At 34.2% G+C, this 15,667-nt stretch overlaps 1 non-coding gene across 1 annotated transcript; it reads right to left on the bottom strand.

Moving 5' to 3' along the window:
• Nucleotides 1–4,702: 4,702 nt before the first annotated feature.
• LOC128294373 (small nucleolar RNA R71) lies at nt 4,703–4,809 on the bottom strand. Its single transcript, XR_008284685.1, has one exon. It is a non-coding gene; the product is annotated as a small nucleolar RNA R71 (small nucleolar RNA).
• Between the last annotated feature and the right edge of the window lie 10,858 nt (nt 4,810–15,667).

The raw sequence follows: 15,667 nt of genomic DNA on the forward strand, positions 1-15,667 counted from the left end.
CAAAGAAAATTTTGATGAAATTGTGATTTAGGGACTAAATTGAAAAGTGGTAAAACCCATGGAAAAATTTTGATTTTTGTGAAATTCATGGGCTGTTATTGTAACATGTAAAATTTGGTTAGGCTTGGAATAAAGATTAAATTACATGAATTTCATTTTCCGAGCCTAGGGATGAAATTGGAATTTATGAAAAGTATACGGGCAAAGTAGTAATTTTGCATAGGGTGTAAATTGAATTCAATTGAATATGAATTGTATTAAATTGATGATTAAATTCATTTATATAGATCCGAAAAACTCAAATACGAAGTTAGATCGAGAAAAAAAAAATATCGGATTAATAGATTTCTGTATACGAAAAAGTAACGAGGTAAGTTCATGTAACCAAATTGTGTTTATTTATATGCTTGAATTGAATGTGGTATGTGATTGTATGAATTATATAAATGTTAAAAAAAATAAATGACATAATCATATATTCAATCATATCCGGGAAAATATTAAATTCCGTTTGAATAATGAATTTCGATGGATATATGTGATTTTCCATATTACATGTGGTCCTGCATATGTTGCGGACAAAATATAGCTCAGACGAGCAATCCTATTTTAGCCCTTTCGAGTATCCTATTAAATAGTTCTTGCGAGCATCCTGATCGGTAGTGATTTTGCATGTGTTGCACACTTCTACAGCTCTGTGTAAGCGTCCTGTTACATGATTCGATCAGTTGTGATCCAGCATATAATGCAGGCACAAACGCAGCTCTACGTGAGTGTCTTGATATAAGCTCTTATGGGCTTCCTAACATGGCTCGCTTAAACTCCTTGTTACCTTATCTGGTGCTCCCTGATATTAACTCTTTGGAGTTATCTGTTAAGCTGTATGAGCTCCCTGAATAAAACTCTTATGAGTTTCCTGCTTAGCCCGAATAAGTGTCCTATTACACGGCTCATCTAAGCATCCTAATATGTGGTTCGAGAGTGTGCTTCCTGATTAAGTGCCCTAATGGGTGCCCCTGATTATGAGCTGAGGTTTATAGTTTTGTACACCTTGTGTGCACTACCTGAGTATCCATCAAAATTTCAATGATTCAACGATTAAATTCCTGAAATGAGAAGCTATGAGATTAAATAAATTATATTTTGAATGTTCCCAAAATACTTGAAGGTTTGTAACATGATAAGCTCATCTATGTTTACTTGATTTATGTATGAATTATGTAACTAACTTGCTTAATTGAGTGTATGTGATTAGGCAAATTGCCAATTTTTTTAGGAAGCATGTTATTGTTATGCTTATTTAATTGAATATGATTGGTAAGTTTAATTCCTGTTATACGAATTTACTAAGCATTAAATGCTTACTAGGTTTTCTTTTCTCTATTTTATAGTGTTCAAAAGCTCACAAAGGTTAGAGATCGGTCGGAATATCATCACACTATCCACCAACTCATTTTGGTATAAATAATAAACTTATTTTGGTATAATGGCATGTATAGGCTAACTTTGCCAATGTTAGCATGTAAATGGTTGTTGTAATCTAGCCATTGGAATGGCTAGAATGATATGTTTTAGTATATAATTATAAGGCCATAACATATTTGATGTGTTTTGAAATGGTTAAGTAGTAGATGATATATGAATCAAGTGGTAAATGAATTTGAGTTAGTATATGTGATACAAATTTACCTAAGAACATAAATGAAAATTTGGTAAGCTTAATCATTTGAATATACATGTTAATATATCTTATACAATACTAGTATTAGGCTTGATTATAATGTCTTGAATTGGTTGGTAAATGTGTATAAGTGTTGTTATAGGTTAATGGTGAATTTGGGTGAGAAATAAAGCTAGGAAATGACCTTATGTTGTCCACATAGGTAGACACACGAACGTGTATCTTGACCATGTGTGACACATAACCTGGCACATAGGCATGTGGTTTTGCCGTGTGTCCCTTGCATCTTAAATTTGAGAAGAATGCTCAAAATTGGGCACACGGCAAGAGACACGGGCGTGTGTCTCAGTCGTGTGTGATACACGGCGTAGAACACGGGCGTGTGTCTTGGCCGTGTGAAACTTACACCTAATTTATGAAAATTAAATTGATCACAAGGCCTAGCATACGGGCGTGTGGCAGGCAGTGTGGCACAAGTCAGAGAGTTAAAGGGTAAGGACACAGGCCGGGACACAGCCGTGTGCCTCACATTGATTGCCCACACGGCTTGAGACATGGGCATGTCACCTAGCCGTGTGAGTCACACGACCTACTCACACGGACCTGTAACCTCTGTATTAAAGAAAAATTTTGAAATTTTGCGAAAAATTCTCCAACACCCCGATTTAGTCCCGACTTGTTTCTAATGCTTAAATTGGGCCTCGAGAGTCCATTCAAGGGACAATATGATTAGTTTCGAATATGAACAGTAAATGATATGAATTATCTGTAAATTATTCTGTAAACTCTGGTAATACTCTGTAACTTTATTACGGTGATGGATACGAATTAGAGGTGTTATAATAACATTCTTAATAATATTATTAAAATATGAATTAATAAAATCATATATAATATTATAAAATAATATATAACTACTTTATTATTTTTAAACACATATTTAATGTGCTAAATGTTCCATTATCCATTTATTTTTTCCTTGCACTCTTTTTCTTCCTTTAATAAATTTCTTTTATCTTTTATATATGATAAGCCATAAAAGTAATATATTTTAATCACATTCTTGATGCGTTTTTGGATGATTTATTATTTAATTTAGTGAATTTGATGCTCCTAATTCTTTAATTTCATATTTTATACTTAGGAGAGCATAAGGGAACAAAATGAGCGAAAAACGGGCCAAAATCAGAAAAAAATGACTATTTTTAGGATCCACACGGCCAAGCCTTTTCCCACACAGGCTGAGCACACGCCCGTGTGAGCCACACGGGCTGGCCATACCCCCATGTGCCAGTTCGTGTCGATATACCTCCCTATTTTCCAAAAATGCGGAAAAAACCAATTTTAAGGGTTTCTGAGCATTCTAAAGTTTATAAATACATACTAGAATAGGACTTAAGGGGACACGGAAAGCTGAACGAAGAAAAGACTCGAAGAACGCCAACAGATTCAACTCAGAAGCAGGATCTCCTTCAAGACTGATGATCTTCATTCAATTTCTCTCGAAGTTTTTGGGTTTCTTTATGTTTTGTTGTTTTCCTAATTTTGATATGTTTTCCTTCCAAAGTATGAACTAAATTCCCTAGATATCTAGGGAGGATGAAACCTAAGACGGATCTTATTATTTGATTTTTCTAAATTACATTATAAATATTTCTTCTTGATCTCAATTATGTGTTCTTATTTCATGTTTTAACGTTTTCAGGATATTAATTCATGATTGATGTGCTTATTCAGTGGAGCAAAAGTCCTTGTTTAAGAGTAGATCTGGCATAACTGAGAGGAGTTGCATGCAATCTTAGAAATAGGACGATATAAATCTACCAGATTAGAGTCAAATCTAATAGGGGAATCTATAGATCGAGTTAATGCGACAATAGGGGTTTTAATTAGAAAGAGATTTCAATTAATCAACCTAAAGTCAGTTGTTTTTATTCTCAAAAGAGATATTAATATAAGTTAGGGATTTCTACGGATCAAGACAAGTGAATAAATCGTTTAATTCAGATTTAGAATAATAAGTGAAGTCTAGGTGGATTCTTTCTTGGGTATTGTCTCTGTCATCGGTTTTCTTCAAATATTTTCCTACTTTATTCTCTATTTCATCTTAGTTATTAGGTTAGTTAAGAATAGGTTAAAATAAATCCCTTCAATTTATTCGGCTAGATAATAAAAAGATAGTAACTACTAGTGCTTTTAGTCCTCGTGGATACGATATTCCCGACTCACCATAGCTATACTACCATTCGATAGGTGCGCTTGCTTTGTCGTATTTTAGTTAGTTCATGATGTCATCAAGTTTTTGGTGCCGTTGTCGGGGACTAAGATATTAGGAACGTTTGATTTTTATTAATTTCGCCATTTTTTTTATTATTACATATTATTATTATTTTTAGTTTAATTTTTATAATCTATTTTTTCTTTTATTTTGTTTTTGGCAGGTTTCTTTAGTTTATGACTAGAAGAAATCCGTCAGGACCATTACTTTTTGACAGTAAAATTGAAAGTACAGCTCGCAGAAATCATAGAGAAGCAAAGTAGAACTGACAAAGTACAGTGGAAGAGCAAGAGGATGTTACTGAGGAGATATCTAATAATCAGAATAATCAACTACTTCCTGTGGATCCTCAAAATCCAAATCCAAATCATGCTCCTCGTACTATGTACGATTATGCTAAGCCTACTCTCACTGGGGCTGAATCGAGTATTGTTAGACCTGCTATTACTGTAAATAATTTTTAACTGAAGCCTAACACTATTTAAATGATTCAACAGTTTGTTTAGTTTGATGGTTCGTAGGATGAAGACCCAAATACTCATTTGGCTAATTTTCTAGAATTTTATGATACTTTTAAGATCAATAGCATTTCTGATGATGCTATTCGCCTACGGTTATTCCCTTTCTCATTGAGAAATAAGGCTAAGCAGTGGTTAAACTCCCTACCACGAGGTTCTATCACTACTTGGGATCAAATGACCGAGAAGTTTTTGCTGAAATACTTTCCACCGGCTAAGATAGCCAAATTGAGGAATGATATCTCTTCCTTTCTATAGATGGATTTAGAGAACTTATATGATGCATAAGAGAGATATAAAGATTTATTGAGAAGGTGCCCTCATCATGGATTACCTCTATGACTGCAGGTTCAGACTTTCTATAATGGTTTGAACCCCTCAACTAGATAAATGATCGATGCAGCCGCTAGTGGTACTATAAATAATAAAACACCTGATGAGGCTTATTAGTTTATAGAGGAGATGTCACTAAATAATTATCATTTACAAGTCATGAGGACAAAGCCGACAAAAACAGCTGGTGTTTTTAACGTTGATGCGGTCACCGTGTTATCGAACCAGGTAGAACTCTTAAATAAAAAGATTGATGGTTTATGACGTAGGTACATCTAGTGATGCAGTGTGAGAAAAGTGGATGTGGAATAAACAATGCAAAATATTTACCCTACGGTCCTAGCATGGAGAATGAGCAAATAACTTATATGGGTAATAATTCTAGACCTCAAAACAACCCTTACAATAATATTTATAATGCAGGTTAGAGGAACCACCCACATTTCTCATGGGGAGGTCAAGGAAATCAAAGACCACCACTCCCTCCAGGTTTTCAGCAACAATCTTATCGGCCAGAAAAGAAATCCAACCTTGAAGAGATGTTGGAAAAAATTATTTCGGTGTCAGAGACTCGCTTCTAAAACACCGAGACAGCTTTGAAAAATTAGCAAGCCTCGATTCAAGGGCTCGAAAATCATATTGAGCAGCTTGCTAAATTAGTCTTAGAAAGGAAACAAGGTAGTTTACCTAGTAACACCGAACCCAACCCAAAAGAGAATGGGAAAGCAGTTAAATTAAGGAATGGGAAAGTGTTAATTGAACCTGAAAAGAAGCTGCCACAGGAAATTGATAAGGAAAAGGACGTAGAAGTAAAACCCAAAATGAGTATAATATCGATACTCAAGGAATATAAACCACCATCCCATATTCGAAAAAGTTGAAGAAAGACCGCATGGATGCACAATTCGGTAAATTTCTTGAACTTTTTAAACAGTTGCATATTAACTTACCTTTTGTTGAAGCTATTTCGCAGATGTCTACAAATGCAAAATTTTTGAAAGAGCTATTAATGAATAAAAGGAAGTTTGAAGAGCTATCTACTGTGGAACTCAATGAGGAATGTTCAACTATTCTCCAAAATAAACTACCAACCAAACTGAAAGATCTAGAAAGTTTTACTATTCCCTATTTAATTGGTAGTTTAAATATTGAGAAGGCATTAGCTGATTTAGGTGCTAGTATTAATTTGATGCCTTATAAAATGTTCAAGTAGCTTGGTTTTGGGAAACCAAAACCCACTAGGATGAGTATCCAATTAGCTGATAGATCTGTTAAATATCCTAAGGGTATTATTGAAGATGTGCTTGTAAAATTAGATAAATTCATATTTCATGTTGATTTTGTTGTGCTTGACATGGATGAGGATGTTGAAGTACCTTTAATTTTAGGTTGCTCATTTTTAGCCGCTGCTAGGGCAGTTATTAATGTAGGTGATAGCGGTAAACTTGTGCTTAGGATAGGTGACGAAGAAATTATTTTTAAAATCTATGATGCCATGAGATTCTTTAGAGAACAAGATGATTCCTGTTATTTTATTGATTCTATTGATCATATTATTCAAGATTCTTTACAGGAAATTTTTCATAAAGACACGTTAGAACTGTGTCTTGTCCAAGGAGAGGAGGTAGATGACGACGATGCTGTGATAGGTAAGACAAAATTTGATTTAGATTCTAATGAGTCTTCACTGAGACAGTAGAGTTATGAGGGTATTGATGTAAACGATGAATTAAAATTAAAACCCTCTATTGAAGAACCTTCCAAATTAGAACTAAAGCAATTACCAAATCACTTAGACTATGTGTTTCTTAGAAATAATTCTACATTACCAGTGATTATTGCTTTAGATTTGTAACCGAATGAGAAAGATGCACTACTACAAGTATTGAAGGAGCATAAAAGAGCCATAGCTTGGAAGATTTCTGACATTAGAGGGATCAATCCTTCTTTATGCACTTAAAATCTTAATGGAAGATGAATATAAACCATGTGTGCAAGCTTAAAGATGACTGAATCCTGACATGAAAGAAGTAGTTAAGGCTGAGGTAATTAAACTTCTAGATACTGGAGTTATTTATCCTATTTCTGATAGTACTTAGGTGAGTCTTGTGCAGGCTGTTCCTAATAAGGAAGGCATGACTATTGTAGCAAATGAGAAGAATGGGTTGATTCCAGCAAAAATAGTCACAGGATGGAGAGTTTGCATTGATTATAGGAAGTTAAACAATGCCACAAGAAAAGATCACTTTCCTTTACCATTCATTAATCAAATGTTAGAAAGATTAACTAGGCATATGTATTATTACTTCCTAGACGGACTCTCTAGCTACTTTCAAATCCCAATAGCTCCCGAGCATCAAGAAAAAATGACATTTACATTTCCATATGGTACGTTTGCTTATCGACGAATGCCTTTTGGATTATGTAATGCTCCTGCTACTTTTCAGCGATGCATGTTGGCTATTTTTGATGAACTCGTAGAAGAAATTATGGAGGTATTAATGGATGACTTCTCGGCATTTGGTAATTCTTTTCATCTTTATCTTAAAAATTTAAAACGAGTTTTAATGAGATGTGAGGAAACAAACCTTGTACTTAATTGGGAAAAATCTCACTTCTTGGTTCGAGAAGGGATTGTGCCAGGTCATAAAATTTCTAGTAAAGGGATTAAGGTTGATGGAGCGAAAATTAAAACCATTGAAAAATTGCCTCCCCTTAGTTCAGCTAAGGCTATTTGAAGTTTTTTAGGACATACTGGGTTCTATAGAAGATTTATCAAAGATTTTTCTAATATATCAATGCCTTTAACTAATTTGCTAGAAAAAGATGTGCCTTTCGATTTCAGTCAGGAATGTTTAGAAGCATTTAATACTCTTAAAGATAAATTAATTAATGCTCCGATTGTAGTTGCACCGGATTGGAATTTACCCTTTGAACTAATGTATGATGCGAGTGATTTTGTAGTAGGTGCAGTTCTTGGACAGCGAAGAGACAAACATTTTCAACCAATTTATTATGCTAGCAAGACATTGACAACTGCACAAGAAAATTATACTACCACAAAAAAAAGAATTGATAGTTGTGGTTTTTGTATTCGATAAGTTTAGGCCATATTTGATTTTATCTAAAGTTGTCGTTTACACTGGCCATTTTGCTCTCCGTTATTTCCTCACTAAATCATATGCAAAATCTCGACTTATAAGATGGATTTTATTATTGCAGGAATTCAATTTAGAAATCCAGGACAAGAAGGGAGCTAAAAATCTTGCAGTAGATCACCTTTTCAGGTTAGAGAATTCACATCTCAAGGAGCTTGATGAGAATGAGATAAATGACTCGTTTCCTAAGGAACAACTTTTGGTTATAACTGAACTAGAAGTTCCTTGGTTTGCAGGTATTGCGAATTACCTAGCTGCTAACGTCCTACCAAAAGGGTTGACATATCATCAAAAGAAGCGATCCTTTGCCGATGTGAAAATTTATTTTTGGGAGGAACCTTTTCTTTTTTTGTGTATGTGCAGATCAAGTAATTCAGAGATGTGTTACAAAACCAAAAGCGAGCAAGATCTTGGAACATTGCCACTCAGGACCAACAGTAGGACATTACAGTGGGACTAGGACAACACATAAAACTCTTGAATCAAGTTTTTATTGGTCCATACTATTCAAGGATGCAAACACGTATATTACTTCTTATGATAGATGCCAAAGAACAGGTAATATTTCTAAACATGATGAAATGTCTCAAACGTATGTGCTCTCATGTGAAATATTTGATGTATGGGGCATTGACTTTATGGGTCCATTCCCTAGCTCGTTTGGTAATAAATATATCCTAGTAGCAGTCAATTATATGTCAAAATGGGTAGAAGCTTAGGCTTTACTTACTAATGATGCTACAGAGGTAGTTAGATTTCTCAAAAAGCTTTTTTCTCGATTTGGAACACCTAGAGCAATTATTAGTGATATGGGTACGCATTTTTGTAACTCTAAATTTGATAAAGTTCTTAAAAAGTATGGAATATATCATAGGACAACTACCCCTTATCACCTTCAAACCAGTGGACAAGTTGAAGTCGCAAATCGAGAGCTTAAATGCATCCTAAAAAAAACCGTAAAATCAAATAGGAAGGATTGGGTGATGAAAGTAGATGATGCTCTATGAGCCTATAAAACTACTTTTAAAACACCTATAGGAACATCTCCTTACTTACTTGTTTATGGAAAAAGTTGTCATTTACCATTTGAATTAGTGCACAAAACATTTTGGGCTATAAAATTCCTAAATTATGATTTCAAACTTGCAGGTGAAAAGAGATTAATGCAGCTAAATGAGTTAGATGAGTGGTGAGCGAATGCTTATGAGAACTCGTGATTATATAAAGAAGCGAAAAGCGACACCATGATGCTCGTTTGAAGCAACCCAAATAATTTTCAGCTAGAGATCTTGTCCTTGTATATAATTCAAAGCTTAAAAGTTGTTTCCTAGAAAGCTAAAATCAAGATGGTTAGGTTCATTCGTAGTACAAACCATTTTCCCCTACGATACGATAGAGGTAACTCATCCAGAGTATGGCACATTCAAGGTAAATGGTCATCGACTTAAACTTTATAGTGGTGAGGATTTTAGAAATGATTGAGAGGAGCTTTAGCTCCGCGAACCCTCGTAATCATATGCACAAGGTAAGTCTAACTTAGACTCTAAATAAGCATTTCTCGGGAGGCAACCTAAATGTTAACACTGCTAATTCATTTACTTTTCATTTCATAATATTTCTTTAAAATTAACTAAATATTAAAAATACAGGTTTTTGACCCACACGGTCTGGACACACAGGTGTGTCCTTGGTCGTGTGGCCTAATAGGGGTTTAAGAATGAGTTACACAGCTTTGAAACACGGTTGTGTCCTTGTCCAAGTGGACCCTGAGACTTATTTTTTAAATTTTAAGGAAATTGACAGAGAGTTACACGGCCTGGCGACATAGCCATATAACCCATATGGCCTGGACACACGGGCGTGTCCTTGGCCGTATGGATCCTGGAGCTTAAATTCCTAAAAATCGACAGAGACACGACTTAAATATAGTCCACAGGAGTATGCGACACAGCCGTGTGAACCACACGGCTTGAACACATGGGCGTGTCTAAGGTCGTGTGAAACCTAGAGCTAAAATTTTCAATTTAAAAACAAGTTAGAGAGTTATACGGGTAAGGCACATGGCCGTGTGTTCGGTTACACGGGTGTGTGGGAGGTCACATTAGCGTGGGAAAAACAAAAGAGACTGCACACGGCCTGAACACACGGGCGTGTCCAAGGCCGTGTGAAAACTAAGCTTATTTTATTAATTACACACGGGCGTGTGAAAGGTCACACGTGCGTGGAAGAAGTGAACTAGAGGCCGTGCGACACCCCCGTATGAACCACACGACCTGGACATACGGGTGTGTCTGAAGTAGTGTAAAGATAGGGCAATAATTTTTAACGCACATAGGCTAAACAGGAGACCACACAAGCGTGTGACACGGCCGTGTAGCCCAACATAGGCCTTACACGATCGTGTCACCCTTTAAAACCTAAATCCTTTTTATTTTCTTTTTTTTTCTTCTTCCTCCTTTCTTTCACCCTAGCTGTCGCAACCCCTCAACCATATTACTCCGGCCACTATCGTTCCCTACCACCCTCACAACCCCTACCCGTCGCAGGAGCCCCCGTTCCTTTTCTTTTTCTCCTCTCTCTTTTCTTCTCCTTCGAACCCAAACCGCTCCCCCATTCTCTTCTTTAATTCTCTCAAACCATAATCCCACCTTAACCCCTTCCATCCACCTCGGCCTCCCTCTTCCCTTTACCCTCGTTGAGCGCCAGCCTCACAAGCCCTTTCTCCTATTTGCGTTAGGCCCCCAAGAGGATTTATACCAACTACATTGCATACGACCACTCGGCCTATGCCTCTGCATTGATTAGGCCACATTAGAGCAGGTCCGATTAGCTGATGACGTACGCGCCATTATATTTTCCATCATAGAGCCCACCTACATGAAGCTGACCTTAGAGTTTTGTGCTACATTTTCGGTACAACAGGTCATAACGGTTCATGACAAGCCAGCCACTATCACTTTTTGCCTAGGTGGTTTGCTGCATCATATGAGTGTCCTAAAGTTCGGTGCTGCCATGCGACTCTAAACAGAGGAGTTTATGAGCACCAATGACTTTCTTCAGCTTCATCGACTCATCTATCACTCACCATTGCATTGTTGGACTGATTTTACAGCTAGCCAGACACCCTATGATGGAGCCGCGCGAAGGCAACTTCTCTCTCTCCAGCCTTATGGCACATTTACTCACTCTTAGTTCACACTTTGGCAGGTCGAAGAAAGAGCACTGGATTCGTTAGCACGCACGACGCATACTTTCTATGGAGCATGGCCCACGGCCATATTATTGATTTGGCGTACTTCATTGTTTTATCTTTTCACCATCAGATTGACTGTCACAAGAGGGGCCCCATCTGCTTTGACCCTTATGTGACTTGCCTCACTCGACACTGCGGTTTCCTCAAAACACTGGAACAATCCTTTACATTCACATTAATAGGCCATATGTCCCCTCAGGGTATCTTGAGCATGATACAAATGAAGATGATCGAGCGGCATCGTGGAGTGGACCCTTCTCAGTATCGATTGTTTCATTCTGACGCTTAGAATAAATTTGAGAACTTCACTGCTGATGTCCCTCCCTATCACGAGGACCCACCACTGACTCCACCTTCAAGTCACCGACCTGTTCCTTCTGCTGCTAGCTTCCGAGGAGTATCCACCGAGGAGTTCACTAGCTTCCATCAGTACTGCGATCAGAGATTCGATCATATTAATGCGAAACTATAGCAAATTTGTCAACATTTTCATATTACTCTTCCAGCGCCGACAATTCAGGATGCTGATACGTCTGATGACGAGGACCGTTGAGTCCATTTATCATTTCTTTTTATTTTTATTTCTAGTTTTCTTTCTATTTTTATGTTTATTGTTATGGTTTTTTAAACTTCTTCTATTTTTATATTTTGAACTATACTTTTTAATTATTATGGTTGTTTCTAATCGAGTAACCCTTTAATCTCTTCTGCATTATGTTTATTTTCTTATCAGTTCTCAGAATCATGCTCTATATCTACATTTATCTACTATTCTGTTTTTCACTATTCTGGGCATTTCATCTAATATTTAGGACAGTTTCAATTCTCTTCCTCTCTTATGATATTTTTGTTTCTACTGTATTTATCTATTTTTGTACATTGAGAACAATGTACATTTTAAGTGTGGGGAGGTTATTTATATGATCATTAGAAAATCCCTGAATTATGTCTTGTATTCAAGTAATTTTCTCATTTTACTATTAGAATGGATTCTTATTGATTTATAATTTTTATTGATATGTTTTAGATTAAATTCATAGGTAATTGTGCATTGATTATTTAAACTTTAAGGCATGAGAGAACCAAGCATGATAGTCTATTTTCAGAATTAAAAATTGCTAGGTTGTTTCCCTAAATTGAGGTATTACCTTGAAGTTTGAAATTTGCAAGATTGATATAAAAAACCATAATTTTTGTGAGATTTTGAGCCTTTAGAGCATACACTTTTCTTGCTCACTTTATTATTGGTTATGAGTGTGTCAATACTGATTTATTATTCTAGAACTTGCTTCGATGATACATGTCGAAACCACACATTTGATTTGATATACTGAGATGATAAAGGCACCTAGGTCATAACCTACTATCCCAAAAAGCCTACCTTAATAATTAACCCTTAATGAACCACTTTGAGCTTAATAAACCATTTCTTAATCTACCCTTAATATTAACTCATAACTTATTCTTTTTGATTCATTAAGAATTTTTCCTATTTTATTGAGTCCCTTTTTTGTCGAGATTTGATTTGATTAGTTACCTAACTATGTTCTTTTGTTTCAGTTGTTAAATTTTCTCTTATTATCCATTGATCTAAAAAAAAGTCAAAAAAATATATGTACATATATGTTGATTATTACTAGTTCTTTGGTTTGAGCTTAAACGATTAATTTCACATTTTTAGAAGAAGCTCGTGTTATTATTGATTATTTCGATTGATGTAATTATTCAGCATTAGTTTATTTTTCTAGTTAGGTAATTTATCAATTCAAACTTGATTCTAACCCTCTTTAACAGCCTTTATCCACACCTTTAACCCAAGCCCCATTACAACCCTTTAAAGCCTTTTGATTTGTGTATCATCTCATTTTATAGTGGTGGAGATGTGATTTTCATGCAAGCCTATGGTAATGACTTTTCATGTTTGACTTCTGAGTGCTTAATTTTTTAACCTTAAACACTTTAAGTGATTTGAGTGAATCTTTAACGAGGATGTCAATTCTTGTCGGTTTTGAATTAAAGGTAAATTACTTAGATAAAGGGAAATACCTATGTTTTCATTCTTTAAAAATGTGTGACTTGGATTGTTTGAATCTTTAATGATCTTTTAGTTGTATTATCAATGTATGATTATTTGTGAATTATGATAAAACATTATTGATGAGAATTATGAATTGAGAACGTTTAATTTTAATTGTGAGTTGAGGATTTTGCTTGAAGACAGCAAATGCTTAAGTGTGAGGATATTTGATAAGTCATAAAAGTAACATATTTTAATTTCATTCTTGATGCATTTTTGGATGATTTATTATTTAATTTAGTGAATTTGATGCCCCTAATCCTTTTATTTCATGTTTTATACTTAGGAGAGCATAGAGGAACAAAAGGAGCGAAAAACGAGCCAAAATTAGAAAAAAAATGGCTATTTTAAGGATCCACATGGCCAAGCCTTTTCCCACACGGGCTGGCCACACGCCCATGTGCTAGTCCTTGTCGATATGCCTCCCTATTTTCAAAAAACGCGAAAAAAACTAATTTTTAGGGTTTCTAAGCATTCTAAAGTTTATAAATACATACTAGAATAGGACTTAAGGGGACACGCAAAGTTGAACGAAGAAAAGACTCGAAGAACACCAACGGATTCAACTCAGAAGTAGGATCTCCTTCAAGACTGAAGATCTCTATTCAATTTCTCTTGAAGTTTTTGGGTTTCTTTATGTTTTGTTGTTTTCATGATTTTGATATGTTTTCCTTCCAAAGTATGAATTAAATTCCCTAGCTACCTAGGGAGGACGAAACCTAAGACAGATCTTATTATTTGATTTTTTAAAATTACATGATAAATATTTGTTCTTGGTCTCAATTATGTGTTCTTATTTCATGTTTTAATGTTTTCAGAATATTAATTCATGATTGATGTACTTATTCAATGGAGCAAAAGCCCATGTTTAAGAGTAGATCTGGCATAATTGAGTGGAGTTGCATGCAATCCAAGAAATAGGACGACATAAATCTACCGGATTAGAGTCAAATCTAATAGGGGAATCCATAGATCGAGTTAATGCGATAATAGGGGTTTTAATTAGAAAGAGATTTCAATTAATCAACCTAGAGTCAGTTGTTTTTATTCTCGAAAGAGATATTAACATAAGTTAGGGATTTCTACGGATCAAGACAAGTGAATAAATCTTTTAATTTAGATTTAGAATAATAAGTGAAGTTTAGGTGGATTCTTTCCTGGGTATTGTCTCTCTCATTAGTTTTGTAATGACCCAAAATTCACGGGCATCGGAAAAGTGAGTTATAGGGCCTCCGTCTTAGTGAAATAAGTTCGAAAATAATTATTAAAAATATTTATGAGCCTAGTGGTGTGTCTAATTAGGATTTAATTAGGAGAAATTATCTTAATTTAGAATAATTAGCAAAAAGAACTAAACTGAAAAAAAGGGTAAAAGTTTAATTCTAAAGTAATAGAAAATAAAAAGGATCAAAATGGCAATTAAGCCATTTACATAAATTGAGTGGTAAAGGGAAGAAAAATCAAGATTTTTCTTGCATGTATGTATTATACATATTAAAATTATTATTATGGTTTTATAATTATTATGATTATTTAATGAATATTATATTTTAAATAAATTAAATAGTTGAAAAATATAATAAAATATACATGTGTAAAAAAATTATATTGGTACATTTGTAATTTAAATACTAAATTACTTATAATTTAAGTAAAAAGATATTTGTTAATTAAATAATTAAATTATTAATTTATGAAAATTTTGTTTGACAAACAAATTGAGTAATGACAATTGTAATAAAAATATTGGTACATTTGTAATAAATAGATACATGTACACTTGTAATAAAATAATTAAGTTACTTAATATTAAAGTAAAAGATATTTGTTAATTAAATAATTAAATTATTAAATAATTGTGTGAAAAAAATAAAATAAAATAAATGGTGACAAATGTATGGTATTGATGGTGTACACTTGTGTGTATATAATTAAATGCTTAATAGATATTTAAAATAAATATATTATAATATATGTTAATTAAATAAATAAAGTAAATAAAAGAATAAAAGAATGAAATAAAAAGAAACAAACAGAATAAGAAACAGAGAGCATTCAAAAAACAGGGGAAGAAAAGGGAAAATTCGGATTTTGAAGCTTCAAACTTGTTTGGAAAGCTAAATTTAGTCCTTTTCTCTTAAATTTGATGTTTTAGAAGTCTTAAGAAAAGGTTTTGATGAAATTAATTTGATAGTTTGAAAGTTTAAAAGCCTTTAAACAAAGTTCATGTTGAAGAAAAAGAAGAATTAGGGGTTTAATTGAATGAATTTTAAGTTAGAAATTGAAAAAGGGATTAAATTGTAAAAAAAGCTATAAGTTTTGTGTTTTAGGAAATTAAATTGAAATAAAATTTAAATTGGGGTTTTATA

The sequence above is a fragment of the Gossypium arboreum genome, chromosome 6 (genome assembly GCF_025698485.1).
Source record: "Gossypium arboreum isolate Shixiya-1 chromosome 6, ASM2569848v2, whole genome shotgun sequence".
NCBI lineage: Eukaryota > Viridiplantae > Streptophyta > Magnoliopsida > Malvales > Malvaceae > Gossypium > Gossypium arboreum.